Source organism: Octopus bimaculoides, chromosome 7 (assembly GCF_001194135.2).
Source record: "Octopus bimaculoides isolate UCB-OBI-ISO-001 chromosome 7, ASM119413v2, whole genome shotgun sequence".
Lineage (NCBI taxonomy): Eukaryota > Metazoa > Mollusca > Cephalopoda > Octopoda > Octopodidae > Octopus > Octopus bimaculoides.
Window position 1 is genome coordinate 9,688,207 of NC_068987.1, and position 5,221 is coordinate 9,693,427.

A 5,221-nucleotide genomic window follows, 5' to 3' on the forward strand; every position below is an offset into this window, starting at 1 on the left:
TATATATATATATATATATATATATATATATATATATATATATATGTGTGTATATATATATTTACATACACTAATGTATGAATGTATCGTTAGTCATATATATACATTGGGTATGCAAATAACACGCACCCATACGCATATACATGCGTACGTACATACATGTATACATACATGTATACATACATGTATACATACAGCCATGCATGCATTCTAATGTGTGCTTGTTTAAGTAATCCTGTGTGCGTATGTTTGACTACGTTATGTTTGTTATCGTAATCACTAAATAGGTTTCGTTTCCTTTAGACATCAATAAAAGTATATTTGCGAATCTCTCTCTCTCTCTCTCTCTCGTTCGCTCGCTCGCTCGCTCGCTCTTTCTGTGCTCGCGAGATAGAGCGTGTGTGTGTGTGTGTGTGTGTGTGTGTGTGTGTGTGTGTACCCATGTTTATGGATTTGAAAGCGTGTTTGTGTTTGTTCTTGTGCTGCTCTCAACTCTGTCTCCTATGTCCGTCGTGGGCGAGCAAGATGGCGAGAAAAGGAAAAAGTACATAAATTTGAAGCAACACGAAATCATAAATTGCAGGCGAAGCTCATTGCTTGAGTCCATACTGTATCATTATACCAGATTTTGATTCATTGGTTCGTTTCTTCCGACGCATATTTCAACGTATTCTTGAATAAATTAATTAACTACACTTGCAGTTGTGAATGTAAAAATAATAAATTTTGGTATTTCCTAATATCACTCGTAAATATTTATCTGGTTGTTATAAATCTGAAGTTAAAAGCAATTGCTGAGTCATAAATTATGTTTTTCAAATGCATTGCTATTTAGTAGAGTAGGTAAGAAAAATTTATAGCTATAAGTATACAGATATATATGCGTGAGTGTATATTTGTAGGTCTCCCAACGTGCATCTGTGCATTCAGTCTTAATGTATGCGGGTGCCCCTGTAATGTATGTGGACGCTCCCGTGTTAATGTATGCGGATGTTCGTGTGTGTGTGCAAGAGAGCTTTCCTCAGTTTGTCTCTTTGTGTGAATTTATGTGCTTCTGTAGTTGCATGAACATATGAATGTCTCTATGTGCATAAAAAATATCCTATAACTTTTACTGAGTCGTCGATGAGACTCAAAACTAATTCAGAGAAAAAAATTCTTCCTGAAGTTTGACTAAGTTTCGAACTCATATGCCGAGTGCAGTGCATATGTTAATAGGTCATACGCTTCTGTTGAGGAAAGATTTAGGGCTATGGTGGAAGCAAAGGGTTGCCATTTTGAACTGTAAGTATATGTAAAATATTCTCAATATATATAACAATCAAAAGGGGCGAGCTGGCAGAATCGCTAGCACACCGGGCGAAATGCTTAGCGGTATTTCGTCCGTCTTCAGGTTCTGAGTTCAAATTCCACCATGGTCGACTTTGCCTTTCATCATTTCGGTGTCGATAAAATAAGTATCATTTGAGTACCGGGATCGATGTAATCGACTTACCTTCTCCCCGAAATTGTTGGCTTTGTGCCAAAATTTGAAATCAATATATATAACAATCAAGCTGTAAACTTACTCTAACCAAAACCTAAATCTTTTTATTTTATGATAAAACGCATAGTTGGCACTCCGTCGCTTACGACGTCGAGAATTCCGGTTGATCCGATCAGCGGAACAGCCTGCTCGTGAAATTAACGTGCAAGTGGCTGAGCACTCCACAGACACGTGTACCCTTAACGTAGTTCTCGGGGATATTCAGTGTGACACAGTGTAACAAGGCTGACCCTTTGAATTACAGGCACAACAGAAACAGGAAGTAAGAGTGAGAGAAAGATGTGGTGAAAGAGTACAGCAGGGTTCGCCACCACCCGCTACCGGAGCCTCGTGGAGTTTTAGGTATTTTTCGCTCAATAAACACTCACAACTCCCGGTCTGGGAATCGAAACCGCGATCCTATGACTGCGAGTCCGCTGCCCTAACCACTGGGCCATTGCGCCTCCACGATAAAATAAATAACGGGTAAATATATATTCCTAATCCGGTATCTTGGAGTTAACTGAAATGACATGGTTAAACTACGATCTCGTCTCCAATGACACTTTTCTTGTCGAGGGAATGACAGTTTTTGATAGATTCTGACAACGCAACATCGGTATCTCACGCCAACTGATTTGATATTACTTCGAGGCCTAGAGGGTCAGTTTAGAGAAATTCGTTTTGTTGCAGGCTCCCCACAGGGATTTGTAATTAACGCAACCTCAAGGTGTACCTACACAATTTACACTTGTTTAAATTCCTTCAAAACAACACTAAATATGTTGCAATATTCTCCTGCCGTTTCTCTTAATATCTGTGAACTCCAATCTTTCTTACATATCTAACAACCTCACAAAGCCATAACCACCAGTCGCAAACGACTATGATTTGGTGACGTGTACAATGCTTTCACTATTTGTTTTCGATACTTGTGTAGTCACGTGTAGACATTGATATCCTCCCATTTTCTTTTTCACTTCTTGATCAAGTAGAATATCCAAGATCGGACAGCTGGAAGGATAGAGGGCTGCGTTAGCACCGGACTGGTTTTCGTTTTCTTTTGAGTAGACTGGTGTGACATAAAAGAAAATGCCTTACTCAAAGACGCAATGCGCTGCCAGAACCTGAAATTGAAACTACAATCTTATGAATGTGAGCACAACATCCTAACCAAAAGGTCATGCGTCTTCAAATATCACCACTTACCATCACAACCACAAATACTGTTCCTCTCTGATATACAGATGTTTCACTTCTTATCTACTGTCTATTTCCGCTGTCCTCATTTTACCCTCTAACTAAATTTCACTCTGAAAGGTGGTGATTGCGCATACATAGATACAACCCTCTTCGACTCTTACCTATGTCAATTAAAAATCAGAAGTAAGGACTTCCAGTTACTCCGATCGGACATTACTCATTGACCACCCCAAATTCAACTGCTTCTTCCACCAATGTCCCAACTTTTCCGACCATCAACAATTTTCGACCATTTCTCTTCTGTTTCGAGGACAAATATCTCACCTTATCCTTCTCTCAATGATTGCAGCGCTCAAAACTCTTCATGGTTTGCATTCTTATACCTATATTGGTATCGGATCTTTTGCAACCCTCAACTCTCTACATTAATTAGTTTCCTGCGTAACGTTTCTCTGACCGACACCTGGGCTATTTTTCTCACCTTCAAACTCAACCACCACAAGACCATCGCCATCCTAGGACTTCACACGCACCATCCAACTACTGCCTTATGGCGACCACTCACCCACATACTATATTATTTATATTATATATATATGTATATATATGTACGTATGTATGTATGTATGTATGTATGTATGTATGTATGTATGTGTGTGTGTCTGCGTTGGTGTGTGTCTCACTACCATCGTTTGACAACCGATGTTGGTGTGTTTACGTCCCCGTAACTTAGCGGTTCGGCTGAACAGACCGATAGAATAAGTACTAGGCTTACAAAGAATACGTCCTGGGGTGTCGCTTTTTTTTCCCGACTAAACATAAAACCCATTAAGCCGGTGCTCCAGCATGGCCGCAGTCAAACGACTGAAACAAGTAACTGTGTGTGTGTGTGTGTGTGTGTGTGTATGTGTGAGAGCTTTTTTGCGTGTATCCATGTTTGCATGTACCTATGTATACATGTATATATATGTTTGTGATGCATGTATGTATGTGTCAGTACGCAAGTCTGTATACACATACGTGCGAATGCGTATATTTATGCATGCATGTATGTATACATATCTAGTCAAAGTTTATTATAACCGACTTCCAGCCACATTGAGTCTAATTTGAGTCTAACAAATCCAATACTTCAAAAGTAGAAGTTATACACTAAGCTAACTCGATGGCAGCTCTCTCCAATGGCTCCGTCAGAATCGTTAACTGAAGAACTGGCTGTCTAAAACGATATTGGTGATAGCGTCAGTTGATCATTTCATTGTTGTTGTTGTTGTTCCTGTTGAAGTGTTGATATTTCAAGCAATGGTGATGATGGACGGCGTAAAGAATAGATGGTGGTGGTGGTGGTGGTAAGAAGAGCGCGACAACGGTGGTGGCTATGATAATGGTCGTGTTTTTAGTAAGATACTGGCGTAAATGTTATTTCTGTTGTCGCTGACGGTAGTGCTGACGAAGATAGTGCTGTTGGTAAGCTGATGGTGTTGGCAATGGTAGCGATGATGGGGTGGTGGTGGTAGTGGTGGTGGTGGTAGTGGTGGTGGTTGTGGTAGTGGTTGTGGTAGTGGTGGTGGTGTTGGAAGTGGTGGTGGCGGTGGTAGTAGTGGTAAGAAATAGTGAAGATAGTGGTGAGATCGGGGAGGGAGTGGGGTGTTGGTGGCCTTGGTTGTGGTGGCTGTGATGGTGGTGGTGGTGATGACTATGCAAGTGGTGGTGGTGTTGGTGATGATGATGATGACAGCGATGGTAATTGCGTTTGTGATGGCGGCGATTGTAGCCATGGAATGTAAAAGATGAACGTTGTAGGCTTGCGTCAGGTTTGTAGTGTTAATGGGTGATGGTCACTTCTTGTTGCAGCTATTGTTGAACTTGTTGTTGCTGTTGTTGAACTTGTTGTTGTTGTTGTTGTTGTTGTTAGAGGGGAGCTGGAGAAGGAGATGGTCTATTGGTATTGGCAACGATGTGCAGCCACTACGTTCTGTGATAATGTTATTCTTCTTCTTCATGTTGGCATTCGCCGTATTTGAAACACTATACCAAATAGCAGAAAGTTTATATGCACGCGCACACACACACACTCACACTCACATACACACCACAGACACACACACACACACATACACACACACACAGAAACACAGACATGCACAAACACAGAGAAAGAGAACATACACACTCTAAGACAAATTCAATTCACACACGTACATATATACATACATATGTGTGCGCATGTGATTGTATGTATGTGTGTGTGTGTGCATATATGTATTTTTATGCATATATACCTAAATGTACATATATGTATATATATGCTTAAATGTACATATATGTATATCAATATATATATATATATATATAAAAGTATATAAAATAGAAGTGTATATATATATACATATATGTATGTATGTATATATATTTATATATTTTTCATTTATGGAATAACTGAACGCCACTTATACTGACTTTATATATATATATATATATATATATGCATAT